The sequence below is a fragment of the Plectropomus leopardus genome, chromosome 2 (genome assembly GCF_026936395.1).
Source record: "Plectropomus leopardus strain MGB_pleo_1.0 chromosome 2, ASM2693639v1, whole genome shotgun sequence".
In the NCBI taxonomy this organism is placed as follows: domain Eukaryota; kingdom Metazoa; phylum Chordata; class Actinopteri; order Perciformes; family Serranidae; genus Plectropomus; species Plectropomus leopardus.
Genome location: NC_142177.1, coordinates 2,948,195 through 2,974,574, shown reverse-complemented (window position 1 = coordinate 2,974,574; position 26,380 = coordinate 2,948,195). Strand labels below are relative to the sequence as shown.

General features: G+C 39.7%; 1 protein-coding gene across 4 annotated transcripts in view; it reads left to right on the top strand.

Moving 5' to 3' along the window:
* plxnb1b (plexin b1b) overlaps window positions 1-26,380 on the top strand; it is a 152,004-nt gene that overhangs the window by 18,782 nt on the left and 106,842 nt on the right. For 3 of the 4 annotated variants that reach the window (XM_088082911.1, XM_088082929.1, XM_088082918.1), the window contains exon 2: window positions 15,650-15,720. The exons of the other annotated variant lie outside the window; for it this stretch is intronic. The gene's annotated coding sequence lies outside the window, so the exon portion shown is untranslated. The remainder of the gene's footprint in view (window positions 1-15,649; window positions 15,721-26,380) is intronic. 4 annotated transcript variants of the gene reach the window in all.

The window sequence follows — 26,380 nt, the reverse complement described above, 5'->3', positions numbered from 1 at the left end:
TGTCTTGTGGGAGAGTGTTTCAACACTGAATAGAACTGTTTGATTTTCTTGACGATATTTTCTGAATGACACAGATTTTCAGCTGATGGAATACGTTATGAAAGCAGGGTTCCCATGGTCATGCAAAACATTAAAAAGTCATCAGATTTCACAGTCTCATTTTCCAGGCCATGAAATTAGGAAAAATCATTATAGTTTATAGTTTATTAAGTCATGGAAGTTTGTAGGGCTGCCCTTTGAAAGTCGGATATTCAAATCATGAGTTGGAGACCGTTCAGTCAACAGAGATTGCTTCAGTCTTTTTTTTTTTTTGCTAGTCAGTGTGCTGTGAAGTGTACTTCTGGGGACATTTTGGTCCCCAGATTTTGCAACAGGGTGACTGCTGTGGACTTCAGTGTTATTCTTTGGTACAAGCAGCTGCTGACATGCAGACAGCGTCACGGATGGAGAGAGAGGCCGTACTATAAGTTGAGGGGTGGTAAATTTGCAGCTTACAGCAACTTAATACGATACATTTTGGCTTTTGATTTATATCTGGTGTCGGCAAAAAAAGGTGTTGTGCATTCGTGATCTGTAGTTAGTGTTGTTAGATTGTTTACCATAGTACATGAATGCTGCTGTTACACTAAATGCCCCGTTCAATCTTTGAAATCTCATATGGAAAACAAAAGAATCATTGTATGTAAGTATTAAACTGACAAATCTGATTTGGGTACAACCCTACAATTTTGTTGTGTCTAACAAAATTAATTGTTTCATCACTCTTCTGTGGATAATGTTAGTTAGTTTTGATACAGTTATCATTTGGAGTGAAGTAAACCATACAGTTCTGTATGGTTTGTCACTTGGTCATTAAATTTTATTATGGGTCATTTAAAGGGAAAAGTTTTGAAAAGGTTTCCATGAAAATGTTCCAAAACTTTCAGAATTATGTCAAAATATGGTTGAGCCTGGCTGAAGCATTTCAGCTGTGTGTTTATTATGTACTTCTAAAAAGATTTTCCCTTAATATCTCAGGTGAAGTTTATTGCAGATTGTTCACATTTGGATGCAAGTTAGAATATAATTACTTGCATGATATGTTTGTATTTTCATCTGCAGAGTCACACTGTAGTCTGAGAAAAAAAGTGCTGTTACAATTGTAGGCGTGTTACAAATGCATCAGTTCTCCCATGAAACCTCTGTTCCCGAGTACTCCAACACTGCTTCCTGTTTGAAGTTTGAACAGGCGGCATCATCATATTTCTACAATTGGCTGTCCTTTGTCGAGATTGAACTTTACTACAATCCACTAGATTTTAAGGTATTTGACATTTATCCCATCAAACACAAATGCCCTATCTCACAATGTTTACATAAACGAAAAATAATTTGTGCATCCGCCGTGGGATTGGGATCCATTTCACAGGTTCTTCCTTGGCCCATGCTACACTCTTACACAAAGTTTCATGAAAATCCAGCCTGCAATTTTTTCATAATCCTGCTGACAAACAGACAAACAAACAAACCAAACAAAAACATAACCTTCATGGCTTGAGGTAATGCGTAATGATGGAAAAATTGTAGTGACACATTAGTTCGCTGTCAACTCACAGAAATTGCAGTCTGTCAAAAATAATTAACATTTTCAACATATATTTGAATTTGTATCGACTTATTTGTTAAAAACATGCCCCTTTTCTTGATTCCCCTTTATCTTCTGTGCTGTCCTGTTGACAGTAGACTATCTCAGGCCGTCAGCCATTAACATTCCTTCCACTGAAACGTCAACACAACCCAAGTCCTGGGATCTACCCCCCACCTCCCCACCCCCACCAGGGTTGGTAGAGATACATGGTGAACTATTGTGGTCACAATAGAGTGCCCCGGGGATTAGGGCTAGGCGATACAGCTTTAAAATAATATTATGGTATTTTTAGGCCATATCGCGATACACAATATATATATATATCTCAATACTTTGGAATCTCCCCTAAACTAGTGTCAACTACTAAAACACAAAATTATTAAATGAACCACTGTCACAAATAAAGTAGCTACTGCCATAAAATAAAATTACATAAACTACTGTTATAATGAGGTTTAATAAAATAACACTGTTATGGAAATTAAAGTAAATGTATTAAATTAAATGAAGTATCGCTATAGTAAAATTAAAGAAAGAATTGTTATATGAAATAAATCAAAGCGGAACCTATGGTGCTATTATTTTGAAGGACCTAACTCATCTCGGGCCTGAAGTGTTGATGTGTTTGCTGCTGCTTTTGTTGTGTGTGTGTGTCTGTGGGAGGAAGGTGAGAGAAGAAAAAACACAACTCCAAAGTGAGTCTCATGCTCGTGGCTAAAATAAGACAATTTATATTCAACGTTTTTGATTAAATCATTTGACACATCAGATGTGGAACAAGCCGTGATGCATTGAGTATGTTCGTATTCACCCACCCCGATGTCTGACTTTTCATACCCAAACCACATCCAACCGACACAAGTCCTCCCTCTTTTGGGTATGAGCGCCTCCTGGTTTTGAGTAGTCCTTTCAGTGTATTGTGCTGAATCCCCGACACTTAGTTTCGCTGTCCAGCTCCTCCATGTTTTTTTGTTTGACAGATGATATAGCTCATCATACCCCACAGCCCCTGTCAGCCGTGTGACATCCTACAGCAAACACTCTGAGCATCCAGTGGCTGAGGAAAAAAATCGAAACCTATTGCCAGAATGATTCTTATTATGCGATTTGATGTTATCCGTTTGCATTTCCTTTGGTTACTGCAGACGTTTGGAATCAGTGCAGTGTTAAGTGATGCATCAATGAACAGAGGTAATAAAACAGTGACTAGGGGCCATCTTTAACAATGGAAACCAAGTGCATGCTGCTGCTGCAATAAAATTAAAAATATCATTATTATTGGCTGCAATAAATCTACAAATCTGTTTTGCATCCCTAAAATCTACGCAGCTTGGCTTCCCCTCACTCAGTTTGTCAGGGCAGTGAAGTGTTGGTGGTCTACCTCATGTGTTACTCAGCAGGAGCCATGATCAGTGCAGGGAGCCATAAAAGTTTACAGCACAAGCTGCCCCTCCTCTCCTGTCATTACTACTGTGTTTTACAGAAACACATTAAACATTGTTTCCACAGGAGGACCTCAAAAACCATTGTTAATTAATTATTATGTGACTTGCACTGTTTTAAGAATGAGCTCATGTGACAGTCATCCACACTGTCTGCTAGTGTTATCTTTGTTGTGTTTTAGCTCAGAGTGTAAACATGGTTAGAATATGTGTCTTCTGTACTTTTACTTTGTGTAATATTTTTAAAGGAGACCTATTATGATCATGTCCACGTTCATAATTGCGCTTTGGGTTTCTACTGACATGTTTATATGGTTGTTAATAATAACAACAACAACAACAACAACAAAAACAAAAACAATGACAACAACAATAATAATAACATCACAATAATAATAATCAGAATCTTGATAAATGTTATTTATACAGCTTAAAGTGCTTCACAATAAAAAATGCAACACAAAAAACAAAAAAAAACCCCAGCAAAACAAAAGGCCGGTGGTGATAATTAAAATATAAAAGTAAAAAGTACAGAGACCAGTAGTAAAAATAAGAGAATTGATTTAAAATAGTAATTACAAGAAATACATTAACTGAAAGCAAGAGTAAATGAATAGGTTTTCAGCCGTCGTTTAAAAATGTTTACAGATATAGCTTTAGTTAAAGCTTTTGGAAGAGTAGTCCATAGTTAACAAAAGCCTAAAAACTATCTGAGACGCTCTTTTTTAGTGCTTGTTTCCTTAAGCCCCCCTCTCGCAAAAGTCCAGTCCGCTCTGATTGGTCAGCTTTTCTAGGTCTTCTGTATCCTGCTGTCACTGCACCATCGTAGCTCAATAAAGACCATAATGGAGTAAATTGGGGGGAAATTAACAACATCAGCAACAAAGATGACATGTTGCCCTAACGTTAGCAAGTAGCTACAAGGAGCAGCAGTGTGGATATTGTAAACAATTGCAGTAGTGTGCCAGAAGCAGATTACTTACATAAAAAAGTATTCAGAATGGTCTGAAGGCTGAGTTTTTTGCTCACTGGTATTATCTATTACATATGTTTACCTCATAATTTGGTCACACTGATGTGAACATTTGACACTGTAACACTATTTAGATGTCAGAAAGAAAGTAAAAGCATGATGGGCTTATATCATATGAGCTTGGTGTAACCATTGGAATGATGAGTTGCACTGAATGCACCTGTTATGGTTGGATACTGTGTAATCTTTAAATACCCCGTCCCCCCTGGTGTTTTGATTTATTTGGGCTGATATTCTCAGGTTGAAGGTAGGCTGAGACCTAGTAGACTTTATGTTTGTATTCAACTTTTTTCCAGCTTTTTTAGCAGTGTTTTTCAGCACTTCAGCTTCCAGCTCTGATGCTTTTACAAAACAGTTTCCAGGTTTATTTGCAATGCAGTGCAATGCATTAAGATTCCTGCATTTTCAGCAGCGTTTTGCAATTTCAGCTGTCAGCATTCACACACAATTTCTGCAGGAAATGCATTTTTCGGTAAATATTATCTCAGGAGGTGTGATGACATGAGACGGTGGGAAATGAGCGTGGCTGGCTGAAGTGAAACCACACTGAAAGCTCTCCATTTTCACCAAGTTGTTTTCTCCTTGATGTTTGCTTCCAAATTATTTGATAGCTCAGCCATATAAACCTACCATTAAGCAAAATGCCAACCTATAAATCACATTTTTTAGATTTCTAAATCTTCATGTCTGCACTATTTAACTTCTGCGTCTATCCCTGCTGCGGCCATCTGTGCGTGAAGCGGTGCTACGCTCAGATTCCTACATCTACGCAGTCACCTGAAGTCCTTATCATCCAACAGAAGGGACAGAGAGAGAGAGGAAATGTTACTGGTGATATTAACTGCTTACAGTGGTATTAGTACAATCTTTTTTGCAGTAACCCTTTTATTGAACAGGCGCTGCCGCACGCTTTATGTATGTGACATGTTTTAGTAGTGGTGCAGACCGGAAAATGGGGATCTCCCAAAAGCCACTGTGTAATTCGAATCCTGTGCGTATGCGTGTGTCGCGTTAAAACTGACGTCAGTAGAGTAGAGTAGAGTAGAGTAGAGTAGAGTAGAGTAGAGTAGAGTAGAGTAGAGTAGAGTAGAGTAGAGTAGAGTAGAGTAGAGTAGAGTAGGTACCATGTAGTGGTGATGTCATCAGACCATAGCAACCCTGCCCTCCCGGGGCCCTTATTGATTATACATGCTCAGTCTGCTGCCTATTGATCATGACCACAAACTGATTACTATAATGACCCCATGACCTGATGGCCTGTATAGCAGAAGGCAGTCAAAAGGAGATGGCCTCATTTAGATCTCCTACTCATTAGCATTACAGCAAGATTGTACCGACACTACTCTCTGCCAAATATGATTTTTTTCATGTGTGCATTTTGTCCAGTTGATGAGTCCCCAAAAATTGTATATTGTTTCACAAGGACTTGTAACACTGTAGAATGCTTTCTTTCAAAAATATTTCTCTTAAGTACATTCAGAAAGAGTTCTGCAGATGCAAAAAGTTATGTTTTCAATCATATTTTTGAAAAAAAAAAAAACCCCAATATGTTATTCTGCTTCTTGATATTTTACAATTTACCTGTCCTTGTTTGGTTTTCACAATTTTAAAATCTTTAAAATTAGTAACAGTAAGTTACTAAAACAGCTGGGCACTGTAGGTTTTAGTGAATGATGGTTAACCTGGGGAAAGTGATGCTTGTGTTGGGGACTATTTTTAGCCGTGGAATGATACACATTTGTGAAAATACTGGTGAGTAATTACAGCAGCAGGATGATGTGTGTTGAATAAAGTCGAAATAAACAATTGTGGCCATTCGTCAAAACAATCCTACCTTGAGGTTCCATTTAGCAGCTGCTCAGGACCTTCACATCACATGATTTTCAGTCACATGAAGGAACATGTCACCCCACAATCGTGTGGCTCCTTGATGGAGGATGATGATATATCAGGCTTTGATTCACACAAAAGTAGAGGATCCCCAGTCCTTTGAACAGTGTTGTTTGTTTTACCACTTTGGGCAGTGTGGAATGTCACTTTATCATTAAATAGGAGTGGCTAAGATAGTAGTGGCTGTGCTTTGGCCGTCATTTCATCAGATTTAAAATGTTAAAATCCCATAGGAGTTTTGGTGGAAGTCTTGCAGTCTGGACTGGCACTGCTGATTGAATGTAGTGGAAACATCACATGGACGTGATGTGATTTTCTCTCATAATTTGAAAGAAATGGAAACTAAACAATCTTACCCTGAAGTGAATTAGGCGTCCGCCCAGCTCTGTGTTTCCAAATCAGACAGATAAAGATGTAAGTTATCTTTGGGCAAGTTTACAGAGGAGGAACAGTTTTAACATTTCAGTTTGAAACATTTTTATGCAAAAAAATAACTCATAAATGAACTGTTACATATTCTAAAAGTTGCTTCTTTGTCAAACTGATCTTGTGTGATGGGTCTGGCCTAGGGATGGGAAATACAAGGTACAAGGTAGATTTATTTGTCATTTTTATTAAACGTGGTTTAAGAAGAAATTAAATTAAAGTTGATCCTAAATCCTGCTACATCATTTTGGCATTGAAGGAGGAGTTGAGGAGTCTCACAGCCTGGGGAAAGAAGCTGCTCTGTAGTCTGGTGGTTCTCCAGCAGATACTTGTGTATCTTTTTCTGGATGGCAGCAGGGTGAACAGACTGGGCTGGGGTGGCTGCTGTCTTTCAGTATCTTTTGAGCCTCACCTCACTTCACCGAGGTCACTGATGCTCTGTAGATGGAAACCAGTGATGTTCTAGGCAGTTTTAATCACCCGCTGTAGAGCCTTCCTGTCCTGGGCCATGCACAAACCATGTCATTTGGTGATGTTTACAGTCAGTATGCTTTCTATTAACCAGGATCTTGCTCTGGAATTTAGCCTTACTAAGTTTCCGTAGAACGTAGAGTCTTTTCTGTGCTCTTTTAACCTGGGTGGTGATGTGCGATGACCAAGATAGCTTCTCACTGATAGTAAATCCAAGGAACCTATAGCTGTTCACCTGCTCCACCTCAGTTACACTGATATAGATAGGGGTGTGTGTCTTTGCCACCTTCTTTCTAAAATCAACAATTAGCTCCTTGGTTTTACTGGCGTTGAGCATTAGGTTGTTCTCTGTGCACCACTCTGCAAGATTGTAGATTATGCTGAATGTATCTCAGCTTGTCCTGCTTGGGATATATGAAATGACTATATTGCAAACACCGATTATAAATTGTCAATTATGTTTTTAAGCCACCACTATGAGACTAGTCTTGGTGTTTCAGCTCTCTCCCTCTCACAGACACAAAAAGAAGAAACACTAACAGCCACGATACGTGACACTCGCTCCCCTACCCATCCAGAGCACTCTCTCCTGGATGATAGTGTGTGAGCAGGTGTGTGTTCTTACATCTGCAGGGCTCCAGACTGCAAATATTTAGTCACATTTTGTGATTGTGGAGCACAAGTGCAACTGTCAAATATGATTAATATATGAATATATAATATAATATATGAACCGGAAAGCTTTTAGTTTATTTCTAGCTCACAGTGAATTAAAATGGCACTGCAGGTACAATTTAACTTTCCAATAACTACTAACATCTAACTGCTGACCAGAAGCTTCAAGTTCACAGCACATCCTGAGATGAGCCAGGCGCTTTAGAATAAAAGCACCAGTGGTTCAAATTAGGTTTATTTAGTCATAACAGTTCTATTTAATTGTATAAAATACCTAAACAGTATTTTACTATCATAGCAGTAGTTTATCTTCAATATAACAGTACAGTTACTTTATTATAATATCACTGTACCTATCTTTAGACTTTTAAGTTTAACTTTATTAAACCTTAGGGTTTGCTTTATTATTATACACACTTATCACTCTGTGCACCAAAAGTGCTTTTTAAAATCAAGCTTTTAAACATATTCATTAATATTATTTTCTACTTTCACTGAGTTTATTTATTTTTTTACCAACATCAGTCCTAATCATAAATATTAAATATTCTTTACATAAAATCATTTTAACCCTGTAAATGCCAGGTTTTTGTCATGATGCCACTATATTTTTAGATGAAAAAAAAACACACAAAACGGGATATGTAAATGATTTGCAGCAACATTGATGGTGACAGTGCACCTAGTTGAAATAGCATGTATTTTCTCCACATACCAAATATGGTAAAAGTGACATAATCAGGTGGAAAATATGAAAAATGATACATTCCAAGGCAAAGGCCCAGAATGATATACAGATATCCAGAAATAATACAATGCTTGTTTTTATGCTTTTATGGCTGTGGGGTCAAAAATTGCAGTTTGAATGGGTATCAATTGAGCATTTTTTGGATCTAACGGTATGAATTAAACAATTTTGTTTCCACAGTGTATTTTAGACTTATTGTAGGGGCTGAGCTGGAATTTCCAAGATTAAACAAAATTACACAGACTATCCAAAATTTATGCCATATGCATGAACACAGCCAAAAAGATCAAACAATAAAAGTGTGGAAAATGTGCCAGACAGTCCCTAAGGGTTAAAACTGTACTTTTACTTATACAGTATTTTATTTAACTTTATTATAACAATACTTTATTAAATTTATTTCGTATTTTAGTAGTCTGCAGTACTTGAGAGTAGATTTCAAAATATAGGAATATATAGCTTTAAAATATTTCAATATAATTTACAGATCATATTGCCCAGCTCTAGCCTGGCCTGTTAGATGACTGTACTACATACTGTGGGCTGTATGTGCTTGGCACAGTAACAGTGGGGGGATATCCTCATTGATTGCCCCAGGGCCTCTGCTGCTGCTGCATATCCGATTCATTATCGAGCATCATCTGAAAGCAAAAGAACAAGTTCACACTTAATCCTTGCTCTACTTTTCCTGAATTTCAGGAGGGTTTTTTTTAGCACAGCTTTTGGCGTTGCAGGTGGAGTTTTATCTTGCTGCTGTTCATGATTAAAGCATCAAATCACCTTCAGTAGGTAGATTGCCGGTGGCACTGGGTCGCACGAGCACACATACCTGCTGTCTGCTGCTTTCAGATCAGATTGACTGAGAGCACTGTTGTAGTCTTTGACTTTGTGTGAGCCGTGCACATGTGTGACAGGCGTGGCAGGGAGATACCAGGCTACTGAGCCTGGGGAGAGCGGGAGAGTGAAACTACGAGGCAGTGAGGATAGAACTGGGATTACAGCCAGGAGTGCAGCTCTTTCTATGGTAGCCTCCTTCATGTGGAGAAGTGCATTCAACCCACATTTAAGTCATTCACATGATTTGCTGTCACAGGTTAATCTCTTTTCATCACAGCTGAGACATCAGTCTGCAACTGCAGTTTTGCTTAAATGCAAATTACACAACATTTAATCACATGCAGTTTTAGTTTTAGCTTCCCATGCACAATCTGTCTGTGGCATGCCCAAACATCTTCTCTTTTTCAGTCTCTCTTGAAAATCTTATTTTATCTTCCTGTCTCTTTTTGCATGAGTCAGGAAGTTGCTCCAGTGTTTAAACCTCAGAAACATTAACTTTAACCCCGATCACAAATGGAGTCAAATATTGTTCAGTGGCAGTGAGGATGTGGCAAAGCCAGGTCAGGTGATGTGCACCGACCCATTCGGTGTGGGATTAACCTGTGTCACTGTGTCAGCCTGAAAGAGCTGTGAGTCTCACTAGGTTGCATAACCCCTGAACTTAAAACTTTTGAACTAAAACCTGTAAAATTTGAAATTAAGATAAATATAGCAGAACAGGAAACTTTTAAAGCATGATTTTACCCAGTTTTATTATTAGCTGGGTCCTATTTTACATGGCTGTGTCTGGGCGGTCCACCACTTTGGTCCAGTCTTAAGTATCTCAACAACTCTTGGATGGATAGCCATTAAATTTTACACAGACTTTCATTTTCGTCAGAGAAACAAGCCTGCAGACTTTGGTGATGCTCTGACTTATCATTCAGCACCATGAGGTTGACTTTTGTGGTTCTGAGTAAACAGTTTTAACAACTTTTGGATGGATTTTGGTAAACACATTCATGTTCCCCTCAGGATGAGTTGTAATCTGTTTGGTGATCCCTTAAAAATTCTGTTTAGTGCCATCATCATGTCAAGATGTCATATCATTCAGTGCTTTGGTTGATGACCAAAATACCTACAAAACATTCCCATCAACCCCAGCTGTACTTTGGTTCTAATTAGCAAATGTCTGCAGTCTCGGGTGCTAAAGATGGTTAACAAGGTACCCATGGTGCCTCAGTACAGCCTCACAGAGCTGCTAGCATGGCTAAAGACTCTTAGTCTTGGTGTACTTTTGGCCATCATTTCCATTGGTAATCGTAATGTTAACTACAAATCATGTTTTATAGTTAACATTAGTTTAAAGGACATTTAAAAATATTGAGAAAATATCACAATATTATTTTAAAGCAATGTCACCCAACCTTACTTCCAGACAGTTTTCACAGAGATTATTTAAAGAGTTAAACCCCAGAGTACATTTAAGGTATCTTGAAGAGAACAGTGTTCCAAGCTTCCAAAATGAAATGGGATTGAGGCAAATTCAGCATTAGTTAAAGTTAATCTGTATGATGAGCAGGAGTGTGTGTATAGATAAGAGATGATTTGAAGCTTTCTTTCTTTAAGGAGTGTTTGTCACATAGTAAAAAAGCATGGGTAATTAAAGTAAGCAGATGAGGGGTAGCTGATGACCCTCATGTGTGCCCACCCCCCCTCAGACTTAAAAAAAATCAATCACGGCTAATACGAGTTGGGGGAATTGGCACACATACCATGTGTTGTTGTCAGATTAGGATGATGCGCTTATCCTTTTTTTTGCATGCCATTCGAAAACATGGTCCTGCAAATGAATGAATTGGCCACAGAGACAGTATGCTGCTTGCTGTGCTCAGTGTAAAAACACAATTAGACGTAATGACCAAGCTGTCGCAGGAGCACGTTCATCCTCTGTCTCATTAAGGCTTAGAGACAGACGGCCACTCTCATTACTTCACTGTAAAGTTAACAGATTAATCCCCAGCGCTTACTTCCCAAGAAGATTTCTGCTGTTTGAATATACATTTGGTCCTGGCTCTAAGGAGCTCAACCACAACACTATTTCCGTTTCACTTTGACACCAAGGCTGCTTTTCTGCCTCGGTTCTGGTGGGATGTGTTGATATAACCTTTGTTCACTCTGAGGCTGAATGGCCAGATGTGGGTTGAGGAATGAAGCAGGATGGCATCAGCCCTGCGCCAACAACCCTGAGAGGGCAGGGCACGAGTTGTATTTAGAGCCTGTGTATATTTTCCAAGGGACAGAGAGGGAAAAAAAGATGAAATTTCTGGTATTTAATTACAGGGCGGCCACAGCCAGAGGCACACTGTCAATGGTCGTTTTAAGGCCGACAGCTTAACAACCTCAGGAATGGTGGCACTGTTGGTTTTGGTGACTCTGTGTCATTTCCTCCCGTGAAGAGGTTTTTTTGATGTGTTTGGGATATGTACATATTCCAGCTCCACTGAACTGACAAAATTAAAAAGCCAGCTAAAAAAAAGAACATTATGGTGCCATCATGCGCACCAAATTTTGACACCATTGCCAAGTCGAGGGTGAAAGCTCACGTTAATTTTAGGACTTTATAATGCCTGGAAGTGGGCTCTTTTTAAAGTCTGTTTTCTCACGAGAATCTTTTTTGGGACAGTTTTAGTGGCTTTGAAGGACGTGTCTCTTGTTTGTAGAAAATATGCCCCCCCTGCCCTCACTCTGCTGTGGCAGTGATCTCCTTCTTTTTTTTTTACCATGTTAAGCTGACCTGATTTAAAGGGATACTTTTTAAACCAGCTATGTATCAAAACAAAGTAGGTAGTATGTGTAGATGAAGTGTGAAGTGTAAACTTCCCTCCATCTAACCAGTGCCTGGATATTTCTCCTTCTCTCCGGCAAAATACTGCTGAATGATGTAATTAACGTCATTTAGAGGTGTTTTTCTGGCTCTCAGGGCTGTTAGTAGAAGTACAGGCTGTACTTCTGCATTTTCATATCGCCCGCCAGCCCGCTGCCGACACGTATTCAAAGAGTATACAGCTTATCACAAGACACACCAGCCTCTCTCTCTCTCTCTCTCTCTCTCTCTCTCTCTCTCTCTCTCTCTCTCTCTCTCTCTCTCTCTCTCTCAAACTCCAACTGAAATCCAATCAAATAGTATAACTAGTCAGTGCTCATCAAATATAAATCAAGATTATGTTACTGCCCGTTTCTCACCTAAGTTTTCAGAAATAAATTTTAATGCCCCATTTCGCTGTAATGGCGAGAGGTTGTGAACAGGAAGTGGACACCACACTGCTTCCTGCGCAGTGAAAACGGCAGCCAAAGAAAAACCTGAGATCAAACGGTAAAACTAAGCAGCGCTGATCAAATATAAACCTTGGTTCCATATTTCTCATCTTAAATGTTTTCAGAAACATGTTTTAGCTTACTGTTTAACTGTAACACAAGATCCAGGTAGGAATGGGGATTGTTTGTTTTTATTGATATTGATACCATAATCGAGTCTTTATTGATACCACTATCGATACTTTTTACATTTGAACACATCATGTTTTATTGACCATTGCCAAATAGTCATTTTACTGAGCCGACCTGTGTCCGACAACTGTGGATTTCAATTTTTAACTGATGGGAGTTGCTACAACTGACAGAATTGAAGGGGTTTTTTCAACCAACAGAAGGTAGAGGGTTCTGCATTTAGGTGTAATGTGTTGCATCCCATATTTTGCAGTATAAATTGCATTTTGCTTTCTCCTTATCTTTTGTTTTGGTAAAATGTAGCCAAACTTTAGACCTCTTTGCATGTTCAGCCATCTTCGCGAGTGACTGACCACCAGATTTTTTCATCCCTTGGTTTAATACCTGTTGGCTGGCAGCTCAGTTTAATTCAAAAGCTTTACTGGTGGCTGCCATTGTGTCACACAGACCATTCCACATCACATTAGGTGCATAGCATTCTGGTAGTTGTAGGTTTTCTATCTCTTGAGCAGAGACGGCATAGTTTTATGTAAGGACCTTCTTTATGTCAGTGAAATACTTCTTTAAGTTGAGTCTGATCCCTCTCGGCACTGACCATTGGTACCCTAGTATTTGGGGCCGTAGACATTTTTGAGAAGAGGGTGAGATGTCCCTCTGGATAGAGTGTGTGGAGTGGGGGTGTGTGTGAATGTTCGCCCGCCTTTTTTGGCCAGTGACTCATTGGTTTTGGCAAGGGTGAGTGAACACGCCATGTCACCAGTTGAGTCACTGTATATTTCCAAACAAAGGGAAGCCTGGCTGAAATTGGCACAGTCCCTTCTCATGGCCAGAAAGGGGGCCATTAAGGTTTAAATGCATCCGGATTCAAGTTGCCCCCTTAACGTGAGAGTGTGTGCTTGGCTGTGTGTGAGGGCTTTTACATAAGGTTTCTTCATTTGGCTTGGCGTCAAAAGAGCAGTTGGCAGAAGGACTTGGCTTCACTGCCTCTAGTCCAGAGAGCTGATCGTATCCTCTAATGCTCTTAGAGTAAAGGTGCTCCACACTCTATCTGTTCTCTGTTTGCTCTACCTGATATACCATTGTGTGATACAAGTCAGCTTTAATCCCTGAATAGGAAACTCAGAGAGGGGAACAAACATCAGAGCAAAGACAACAATCCTTCCTGTTCCTGTCACGTCAATCCTATCAGCCCATTAATCTTGCCCACAATTCCTCTGAATGGCTTTCTGCACTTTCAACTTTAAACTTGTCCTCACGCAGCTCAGCTCAAGGCCTCACCCTCGCAGTCTGGGTCAAAGAGAAATGTATGAGTTAGTTAGTGTCTTACATCCGAGCCAGCTTCTCACCTGAGGGGATCTCCACAAAACAAGATCCAGCACATCCTGGCCAGAGGGCAGAGGTAGGAGCTGAGGAATCAGCTGGCAGAGGGCTACATACTTTAAAACCATCTTTTTTTTTTTTTTTTTTTTACAAACTTGAGGTTGGATTGGAAAATCTCCCCTTTGACCGAGTTTCATCCCAGGAAGCATTCCTTGTGGCGCTTTGGCAAAATGAAACTGCTCTACAGCTTCAGGACACCTGTAGTGAAGGATGAGCACACAGTGAGAATTTACCAGGGTTGCAAAATTCCTGAAGGATCTGAGTTTCATGTAATTTCATCTGTTATTCAGAATTTGGCCCGTGCAGCTTGGTTATTTGAGCTTGTAAGATACAGTATATACAGTTTGGCACATGTTACGAACTTTTTATTTGTCTTTTTTTTTTTTTTTTAATTTTGGCTGTGTTCATGCATATGGCATAAATTTTAGCAAGTTTTTTCCGTTTGATATTGGAATTTCCAGCTCAGCTCTGAAAATTAAGTCCAAAATACACTGTAGAAAAAACAATTGTTACATTCAGACTGGTTTTTTTTACATCATTGAAACCCATTCAAACTGCAATTTTTGATGCCACAGTCTTCAAAGCATAAAAACATGCATTGTATTATTTCTGGGTGTCATTCTGGGCTTTTGCCTTGAAAATTGTTTCATTTTGACTATTTTCTACCTGATGCCATTTTTACCATATTGGACATATGGAGAAAATACATGCTGTTTCCACTAGGTGCACTGTCACCATCAGTGTTGCTGCTTATCATTGACATATCCCAGACTGTGATGATAATAATAATGAAAAAAATCTACTTTGCATGTAGTATATTGAAAATAAGTAATTTTGTGTGTGTATTTTTTTCATCTAAAAACATAGTGGCATCATGACAAAAAACTGGTATTTAAAGATAAAAAATTTTGAAAATCAATAAATATTTCAAATTTATCATTAGAACTGATGGTTGTTAAAAAATAACTCAATAAAAGTAGAAAATAATATTAATGTACTGAACAACACTCTTTGGACTAGGGTGAATGAAATTGCTTATGGCTTCAGTTAATGCCTCCAACCAGGGGATGCAGTGGACTGCTAACTTTTACTCACCTAGAATATAGACATTCTCACTCAGATCAAACTTAAAATTTTATTTATAATTACAATTTCTTTCACTGTTTTCTTTTTTTTATATTGTGATGAACGCTTAACCATTCCTGGCCATAGCTTTACATCTGTGTAATGACAGTTCTGCAGAGAGTCCATGTTTCACTTTGTACCAGGCCCTCTCCTCGGTTGCAACCATTTGTCTGCTTTTCAAAAGGTGACTTTTGTGGCTACCTTTTTCATGCCGTGTTCTGCAAGCTCTTTGTTGTTGTGCTGAACAATGGTTGCCTTGTTTGAAGATCAGAGAGCCTCACCTGTGTAGCATCAACTAATGAGACATGGCAGGTGTTGCAAATGGTTTAAGCTCACTTCGTAGAGGGGGATTTTTCAGCCTCCGACTCCTGCTATCATCATCTGTTTCCACATTATGGTTCCTCAAAGAGCGTTTGTGTTGTGCTTTATGCCACGCTTTTGGTTTGTCGGAAAGAAAGCGGTAAAAATGCTCTGTGTGGAATTTCTAACTGCTTGTCCTCCTCCAGGTTTGGACACATCCTCATGGGAGCCATGGAAAAATTGGAAATGGTAGGAAAAGAACTCTGAACTTCCACAGGTAGGGAATTTATATTACTTGCCAATGCTTGTGCAATAATTCCACAGAATCAAAAAAAATGGCAGCTTGGACTCTTCGATTCTTATGTAATGATTGTAAAGGTGATTGTTCCTGTTGCAGATGTTTTAATCCAAAATAGCCAGATGTGTCTAGAGGGCGATCACTTTTAAGTATTTCCTACAATTCATCTGAATTACACAATGGCTCATGGGATTTGTTTTCCTCCTCCTGCGGTGTCAAGTCCACTTCCCCCCAAACCGCATCCCACCGCACTCAGCAGCTATTTAAAGTGTCAGCGGCTGCTCTCAATTACTCCTCCCTCATGCCAAACCAGAAGCTCGGGCCACGCAAACGGAGGCCTCCCCGCCGCGACTTTTATCTGTTTGTTTTCATATTTCCCTTCCCTTGGTCAGCCCTCCTCCATGTGCTCTTACTGTTTTTGCCTTCGCTGAGGATTATTGTGTTTTTCCTCCAGCTGACCTTGGTTATATAAACTAAGGCCTGATCCCTCTTCCTTGATTCTCCTCCCTTTCCAAGTCCTCCTCCTCCCTGTCCCACCGTTCTGCCCAGCTCCTATCCTCTGGGCGCTCCCACAAAGCCCAGTGTTTTGATTACATTGTGAAATTGGAGCCAGGACTATTTATTTCCAGGCTGGGGTAGTGCGGAGGACCTGGTTGGAGGGGAAGCCAGAGAGGGGGAAGCCAGGAAGCTTCTGTGGTTGAATCAGGCGGATGGTGTTGGTGGGTGAACCGTTTATGTCTTCTCATAACCTCTCTTTGTGGGCCGTGCAATCCGGCCAGCTGTTTCAAATAAGCAGAACGCCCAGGGTCGCATCCCACTGTCAGCAGTTTCTGCACAAAACTCAAACCCCATCATTCAGCTTGGGCCATGGCAGGCTGTCTTAGTGCTCTGAGACAACGTCCAACTGTACTCCAGCTGGAGGACTGAGGCTCAGGCCCTTTTTGGGAAGCATGCACCCTCCTAAAGTGTCATGAGGACTCACACCAAATCCTTGCTCTCTAACTTTGTAGCAGGAATTAGGCTTCAGTGATATGTAATATTTCATACCTTCTTGAAATTTCACCAGGTTATATGGTATATGACGGTATAAGTGAATGGCCACACACCCCTCCCCCTGATGGCGAGTGCGCTACTTACTTTTAGCTTTTCTGACTAAAAAAAATACAATAGAAACCCACAAAATAAAAAAAGTAATATTCTCAAACCTATTTTCCTTATTAAACAGAATAATACCGCTGTACACTTTTTGAATTCAACTTTATCTCAGAAGACTGGCGAGGCCTAATCGCCTCGTTAACTTATCATAAAACTCACTTCATTTAAACTCCACAGGAACAACATAAAACTTACTCAAACCATATTGGTTATTCTTGTTAGTAATCTAGTTAGTAAGACCACTGTTCCAACAACCACTAGCTCCAGTTTGGTCAAAATAAATCCATAACATGCCATTATTCCCCACGGTGTCTCTCTGCCTGCTGGCTGCCGGCTGTTTACAGTCCTGTTACTTCTCCCTCCACCACTAGTGTTGCGTTGTCTTTCAGCTCAGCTGCCTGTTCCACCAGTAGAGGCCAGAGACTGGGTTCTGGTGGTGTGTGCTGTGCACTACATACAATGAATTCAATAGAAAGATGAGCGCCTGCATTTACGATGGTATTGAGAACCATACCTTCAGGATATCTAAAAATCGTGATACCACCAAATCCTAGCAGGAGTAAAGTGCATTTAGCAGACTTAATGAAAACAGTGGCTGAATGATAATGTATACAGAGAGGCTGCAAGGTGCCTGCAAACAGCTGTTCACCAAAATAAGGTTGGTTCATAAAAGTCCTGTTGAGCTCAACCAGTGCTCTCTATATCATATATTTATATATCTTGACCTTTGACCTCGATAGGACACTACAGAGATTGATGTTTTTGTCTTATAATGTCTCGTAAACCTCCCATCCAGCAAAATGCTGACTGTATTTGTGCCTGAGTTGAATCAATGCTCTTAGCTGTAATTTAGTAGAAGAAATGAGGATGCACTGATGTGATACATGGATCCATGTCGGCACAGATACTGACCTCATTAGGTGGTTCCAGCCAGACGTGATCAATCCACGTTAAATGCTGTTTTCTAGTTATCATTGCACAATTGTAAATCTCAACTCGTTGTAAAAAAATTGTTACCTCCCAAAATACTCTCCCAATCAGTTCTTCAGAGTTTTTACACTGAAAAAGAAAAAAAAGAATGGAAGAGAGTGCAGCGCTGTCAGTCATTTCCTTGAGTTTAGGTGTTGAACTTGAGAAAAAGTGTGATTTGTGCATCCCTGACCAGTGTCTGATGTTATCTGACCGAGTGTGCCAGAAGTTGCATTTCCACCAAGCAGGTTGGTTCAGTTCAGTTTGCCTATACCAACATTTTTTGATAGAAATGCGGGTAATGTCTTCATGTTTAAACCCCCCTTTAAGGCCTGTACACATGCCATATTTTTTGTGCCCTCAAATCCATTGTGCATTCAAAAGTAGGAGCAACGCCATCGTAAAGCACATACGTTCCTGAGCGCCTGTTTTTCATGGGTGCGGCAGCTGCGCCCCGAGGTCACGTTTAGAGGAGAAGGGCCATATAAGAACGTAAAAGTCTTTCTCTTGTGTGTCTCTTGTAAAAAAAAAAAAAAAATCAATGTTCATATGATAACATTGTGAGAATGTTCCTCAAGTACACGGATCCAGTAAAACAACTGAAAACACTGGAGTATGCATGACAGGCCACTAGTCGGTGGTGTAATGACCATTTGTAATGGCACACCATAGAAGAACATGCACATGAGCAAAATGAACCTCACTGTTGTCACAGGATCTGTGCATTGCCAGTTAACACAGCGACAGAAGGGGTGGCATTTTCAAAAGATTACACCCTTGAACCCAGTTTCAAAAGTTTGTGTTTTCAGGCCTTCAAAACGTCATTGTCATGTTTGTGAACCAAAGGCCAAACCGCAACAAAAGTTTAACATTTCATGCAAGAACTGTTGCTGTGTAAACGGCGCTGTTACCAGAATTTCATGGACCTATAGTAACTAAGCATCTGAGAGGTTATCATTTAGTTACTTTGAGTCCACATTAACTGCCTGACCCTGTGATATAAGAGCTAACACTTGAAACACTGGGTGACTGCTGGACCCTGGGACACACATGTCACTCCCCTGTGACTATGGGGCAGGGTCAGAGCTGCACCTTTTCACTGCACACACACATGCACCCCTCCTCTTTCAGTAGCTCAACTTTTCATAACTCCTCTGTGTTTAATTGACTAATCAGTACGCACACACAAACACACACACACACACACACACACATACACACACACACACAGAATTCTCTTAACACACACACCTCATTTGTTTTAATAGGTTACACACTTGACCTTGTGTTAAGTGCAAAAACATTCAAATAAACAAATATACAAGCCCTTCACACTCGCCCACACACACATTTCCATATGTGATTTAGAGTTTGGCTAGTTTGGGTGAAGTTCACTAAGGCCTGTTGCTAATGTCTTTAGGGAATTACTGGTTCACTATTGTTCTCATAAAATGAAATGGCGACACACACAGACACACGTGCACACACATAGCCGAGGCCGACCGGAGATGAGCAGCCAAGCATTAGATTACAGGGAAATGATCAGCCAGGGTAGACAGGAAACACTGCAGGAGAGTCAAGTGTGTGTTTGGACAAGTGTGTGTGTGTGTGTGTGTGTGTGTGTGTGTGTGTGTGTGTGTGTGTGTGTGTGTGTTTTTCACGGCGTGTGTGCTTCCTCACCACGGAGACTCTCATACCAAAAAACAAGCAGAGCATGTAATGGTGTCATTTTAAAATACATGCTTGGGTTGGATAGAACACAAAGTATGTCATTAACAATTTAGCTGCTTCCACACATAGTGAATGATAGATTACAGTGTTAGACAAAGAGGTGAAGATAAGACAGCATTCAGAAAGCAACTCTGGTCTGATTTAGAAAAAGGATACACGGAGCAGGGTGTGACATGCAAATAGATCTTCTGTTTCATTTGGGCATGATTTATTTTGATTTTATTTGCAGGCTGTTTGCAGGCCAGGGTCCATTATTGTAACTGTGCAGTGTCAGTCAGACTGAGGCACATGGCTGTTTCAGTCAGAAACTGAGTCAGATGAGTTTCAGTACTCATGCCGAACTGATTATGCTGAGCATTAACAATTTTTTGATATTTCCATGGAGCACATTAAGCAGAATTGTTCTCTAATGCTTTTGTTTCAGTATTGTCTTAAAGGGACAGTTCAGGTTTTTTGAAACAGTGTTGTATGGGGTATTTATTCAGATTCAGTGTATAACCTACAGTAGATGTCAGTTGGCACACTACCAGTTTGGAGAAACAGGTAGGAGTCTGACAAGGAAGTTAACCACTTGAAATCTGAGAAAATTGGGTTTGATTTCCTTCAAAAACATGGAGAGAAGGCAATGAGCAGTCAATGGAGTCTGGCTTTAAAGAGAGTAATAGACCAGCTTCATTTTCCCTTTGAAAATCACTGTGACATTAAGGTAAAGCAGTGGAAATACTCTCAATGAAGTGTACACTTAAATTGATATTAAATTAAATATTGATTCCACTGGGGTACATTGCTTAGCTTTCATGGCAGACTCCAGCCTGCTTCTCCAAACTGGGGGCACGCTGACTTTCATATACCATATGTAATATACTGTCTCTGGATAAGTACCACATACAACCCCACTTAACAAATCTGAACTATCCCTTTCAGACTGACAGCAGTACATGAACAAGTTGTGATTGCAGCAAAGACATGATTTAGCAGCTGTTGATGTGTGGTATGCCATGGCTCCAGAACAAATGGCTCTTCAGTCTGGATCATGACCATGTGTTCCAACACATCAGCTGCAGGTCCCAGAACCAGTGGTCTGGCCTGCCCAGCACTGCCAGGAGGGAGCCGCAGATTAGGGTGCTTTTAAGCGTATCAGACATCTTAACTAACATTAGGGGGTTTGATAAAGACTCTGGAGTGATACCAAATAAACCTGATTAAATGAGCCCATACTGCACCCACAGATTAACTGAAGTCACAGGCTTCATCACCGCTGGGACACAGCCTCTGAGATACTGCTGGGTATCAGTCAGTCTCTGTTCTCAGTGATGTGTTTGCTGGGTTGTTTGTTGGTTTGTTAAGGTACTCTTTTGCCATGTGTGTTGCTTGGGTAATTAGGGTTCCGTCCATTTTGTCCACAAGGACTCTAAAAATAAAGTGAAGTCTATAAATCATATCAGCATGATACAGGTTGGGTGTTCACTGCTCCTAAAGAAAGACACACAGGAAAGTGGAAAGATTCTGTCAGTCTGATGTGAAACTGTGCTGCCAGCAAATGTCAGTGTACTGCCAGTTTCAGAGTGTGTGACTCAAAGTAAGGTGAGACTGGCTGATGACGACAGTGATGACGCTGGGCCCCGTCTCATTCCAGTGCAAGGGACGCTCCCTTCCAAAGAAGTCAGTGTTTTCCTGTTACACAGAGGGTGTTGGGTTGTGGGACAGATGCTTTCTTTGCCTTTGCCGAGGTGAAGAAGCAAAGTGGAAGTCATTATATATTTTTCATCATCTGTCACTCCATTAGCCTTTCACTCTTTTCACCATCTGCTCATGTGGAGCTTTTAAAGCTTTTCTCACTTTCCTTTAGAAGGTTAGGGTTCTCTGAAACTGACTCATTGAAATAATGGAATTGAAAAATGATTTCTTGGGAAATTCGGCATTAAGAATGTTTTTAGATAACCTAGAGAGATCATTTAATCCACACTACGTCCTGCCAAGTCCTTTGTTAGGTTGTTAACATCAGTGGTCCTCTCAAAATGTTGTGGATTAACCCTTTGAAACCTGGATCGGCATCAGTTTTCTTGTCCTGCATTCAGATGCTTTATACAAGCATTTAAACCTCTGAAACAGCAAAAAATAAAGGGGAAAAAATAGGGAAAAAATATCCAGAGAGTAATATTAATTATTATAATTATACACACACACACACACACTTTTCTTTAATTGTGCAGATTTTCACATTTTCTTTTTGTAACTTTTTACTAATATTTTGCTAATACTTCTTGTGAAGGTACTCATTACGACTTCGCTTAACTTTTCCGGTCGATGTGTCAGGGTGTGGTGCGACTAATGCAAGCTGCAGTGTAGCCACATGGCAAAGTGGTGCTGCTGACCCACACCATTCCCACTCCACTGATGGGATGGTTGACTGTGTTAGATAATAGGAAACAGTTTTACTCTGATCAGAAAAAAGTTGACCCCTTGCTTTAGAATTTGAGTTAAGAAGAAGAGGCTACAATGTTGTTCCAAACAAAATGTTGCTCCCTATGGTCTGTGTGATAAAATAAATCCTGATCCAAATGAACAGCATGTGAGGATTATTAAATGTTTAACCCCTTGAGGAGGTGAAAGGAAAATTAACAAACATCTGTATTTCCCTCCAGATGTCACTACATGGGATGTTCTGATGTTTGTAATCAGTGTTTGTGAACCAAAGGCCAAACCGCAACAAAAGTTTAACATTTCATGCAAGAACTGTTGCTGTGTAAACGGCCCTGTTACCAGAATTTCATGGACCTATAGTAACTAAGCATCTGAGAGGTTATCATTTAGTTACTTTGAGTCCACATTAACTGCCTGACCCTGTGATATAAGAGCTAACACTTGAAACACTGGGTGACTGCTGGACCCTGGGACACACATGTCACTCCCCTGTGACTATGGGGCAGGGTCAGAGCTGCACCTTTTCACTGCACACACACATGCACCCCTCCTCTTTCAGTAGCTCAACTTTTCATAACTCCTCTGTGTTTAATTGACTAATCAGTACACACACACACACACACACACACACACACACACACACACACAGAATTCTCTTAACACACACACCTCATTTGCTTTAATAGGTTGCACACTTGACCTTGTGTTAAGTACAAAAACATTCAAATAAACAAATATACAAGCCCTTCACACTCGCCCACACACACATTTCCATATGCGATTTAGAGTTTGGCTAGTTTGGGTGAAGTTCACTGAAGCCTGTTGTGAATGTCTTTAGGGAATTACTGGTTCAGCATCTTCATCTGGTGTTTTAGCCTGCATGTAGTGCATCCATTATCACTCAGTGTGTGTGTGTGTTGTGGGTATACATGAAGGATGTGGTCATCTCAGAAAGTGGCTGCTAATCATAAATGCATTCCCCTAAAGGACTGTAAGTCACTGGCAGGCCATTTGTTTCCTGGGACTAAATGTTCCTGATGACAGCGATGCTGCTTTTGCAAGAGTCAGGCTGCAGCTGGTCAGCCACACATTACTACATCAGGTACTCTGTTAAAAACACAATGACTACTTTACATGCACACTAAAACCCCACTATTATTACAAATAAGACAGTATTCTAAATTTGATATGGGTCACGTAAAAAAACATTCTGTCTAGATATTCTGAATTTAGCATTTTCTGATGAAGACGTGAGGTATGCTGGTATAATTCGAGTATTCTTTGGACAATGGACATTTGGGGTGGCTGTGGCTCAGAGGTAGAGAGGTTCATTCACTAATCAGAAGATTTGCATATCGATCCTCAGCTCCTTCAGTCAACATGTCGAGGTGTCCTTGGGCAAGATGCTGAACCCCAAATTCTGGCCTGAAGGCTTTGCCGTTTGTGTGTGATAGTGTAAGAATGACTTCTTTAAAAAGCAGGAGCAGTCAAAAATGACTAAAAAAGTAGTTATACAAACACAGGTATATTTACCATTTACCATGTAGCACAGTCTGAGTAAGCATCTCAGTTGGGGTTTAACACAGTTTGCGACACACAGCTTCACACGGCATGTTTACGGTCAGCTCTGTGCATTTTCATGGATCTGATTGTGCACAAACCAACTTGTCAAAAGTTTGCATACCCGAAAGAAAGCCCATACTTCTGGTCTGAACGGTAAAGACACATACCAGTATGTTTAAACATTATGAAAGACTGTCAACAGGTTTTTGGATAAGCGGAAATATTGCAACACAATCCTTGGAGGTGGCTGAAGGAATGTCTGCATGGTCAAACCAGTCTCCCACTGGTAGGAAACTGGGGGAAAAATACTATTTTGATACAAAAAAGCAAAATAGCATAAGCAGCCACTGCTATTGCACTTTTTAAAAATATTTTGAAGTGGTTAATAACATGTTGAGACACATTAATTGGAATATACACAGCTGCATGTAAACAGAAGCATTAATGGAATATTCATTATCATTAGGCATATCAACAGCTCAGGAGGAATACTCTTTTGGAATGAGGGCAGAAAGCAGCTTTGAAAGTTTTGTGCATGTTTACGTAGTCCCTTTTTTCTTTTTTAATGAACTCAAATATTGAAATGATATACCACCGAATTCATAATTCTGACATATTTTGCTTTTAAAACAGTGTATATGAATTTGTTTGTTCTGAATGCACCTCTTTGAAATTAATTTTTTAAAATTTATTTCGAATTTCAAAAGATGATAAAGGAATCATTTTTGTTCAATGTTCAGAAAATTCACATACGAAAAAAACAAACAAACAAACAAAAAAAATCGTTGAAGCGGGTTTGATTACATTCAGACTGCTCTTCCTGTTCTGGGTGTCCTGAATGTTGCGATTTGACCATTTTCAACTTAAAAACAGACCTAAATTTGACAATTTTTCCAATTGCAAATCAATACATTTCTTATTATTATATTTCAAAGGTAAATTTAAAACAAATAATTCAGATACATGTTTCTCAAAGTAAAACATTTCAATGTTATGAATTGAGTGGTGTTTATTTTCAATGTTAAGTATTCAGCAGCTGTTTAAATTCAAATACTTATGTCTCTTATTTGCATATTTTTTTCCAGTTCACGTAAACTATTGAGTGTCTTGTGAAAGTCTTTGTTTCTCCTCTGTCTGTCTGACAGAACATGAAAGCGTTAAACAAACAAGTGATGTAATAGCAAGCCCAATCAAGCCTGCTTATCTCCGCACCCTCGGCGAGACAAGGTGACTTTCCTGGAGCGAGGCAGCAGGAGCACTCGCAGCAAGCACAACAATATAATCAAATCATGTCGTTTACTCGTCCTCTCATCTTTTTTTTTTGTCTGCTTTTTCACATGACTTCCACGAACGAGACAGAGGGATGAAGAGTAGGGGCCACTCACTCATTTCACTGATTGTGTCCTAGCTTTTTTTTTTTTTTTTTAAATGTAAAGTCACCTACATTCATCTTGAGCTTCCCGGACGAGCAGCACAGGGTACAGAATCTCAATCACTGCTTGACCATTCTCATGACATTCACTCGCTCGCTGGGGCTTTTCAGCAGCCTCAAGCTTTTTTCCATTTAGTTCCATATTCCCCTTTTTAACGCCCCCCTCCCTGAAGATGCTCCAGACCTTAAGGATATCAGACCTGGGCAGGGCCGAGTGCTTTCACTGGGTGCTGAACAGCTTTTGATGTTGGAATCCTGTTCTGTCAGAAGAGGGGGAGGCTGTGAAAAGGTGAAAAAAGTGGGTCATCCATGGGTTTCCCTGCCATATTGTGCCTGACTCTGAAAGGAAAATGCTGAAACAAGGAGGTTTGGAGTGGAAGAGCGTTAGCCTCAACAACCCCCCAACTACAAAGAACTTTTACTTTAATCTTTGTGATCCACTACCCAGATTTGTGAATGCTAATTTGGCCAAACCCCTGAGAAAAAACAAAACAAGAAAAAGCACTTCGGCATGAAATGTGACTCTTACATTTTACATTCAGCCCTAATTAGGCATTCTCAGCTGGGCCGTGGCCTGCATCACACTCTGCTTTTTGCTTTTCAAATGTATTAAAATAAGAGGATGTGCCAGTTGCTGCTCTGCTGCGCTTCGGTTGTTTGCTTTTGATTATTTGCTTGTTCGTTGTTGAGGTTTGGCTCAACATCTGTGTGAAAATGCTTTCCCATCTGTTGAAAGATTTTAAAAACATGATGTTATTATTCAGAACATTAAAGGTGTGCTATCTCCCTTGCTGCTTAACCCTTAAAACCTGGATCTACATCATTTTTTTGGCTGGGTTTAGATGCCTTTAAATCTGTGAATTCTGATCAAATTGGTTTGGTTTCTTTGAAAATCATAGGATTTCAACTATATTTGTAGTCATCAGTTTTGCTTTTAAAATTATGTTACAGCATTATTATTATTTCTTAAGCAGGTCATTTCCTTGGATTTTTTGCTAATTTTCAGGTAATTTTCTTGTACTTTTATTTATTTTTATTTTTACACATTTTGTACTTATTTTGGGGTAATTTCTTGTTAAGTTGCTTATTACCTTTATTCCATTTAAAAAAATAAATCAAGCCAATTTGCTCAGTGTTCAAAGGGTTAAGATTGTTAAATTGGATTTCCAAAGGATTTGAAATGGTATAGAAATTTAAAAGAAAATTTCTATTCAACTATTTTTATAATGCCGATAATTATACATTTAAAATTTTGTTACAGAATTTTTTTTTTCAGTGCATTTTCAGATCATTTTCATTTGTTTTCCTTTCCTTTTATTTAAGCAAGTTTTCAGGTATTTTTCTTGATTTTTTTTCTTTCTAATT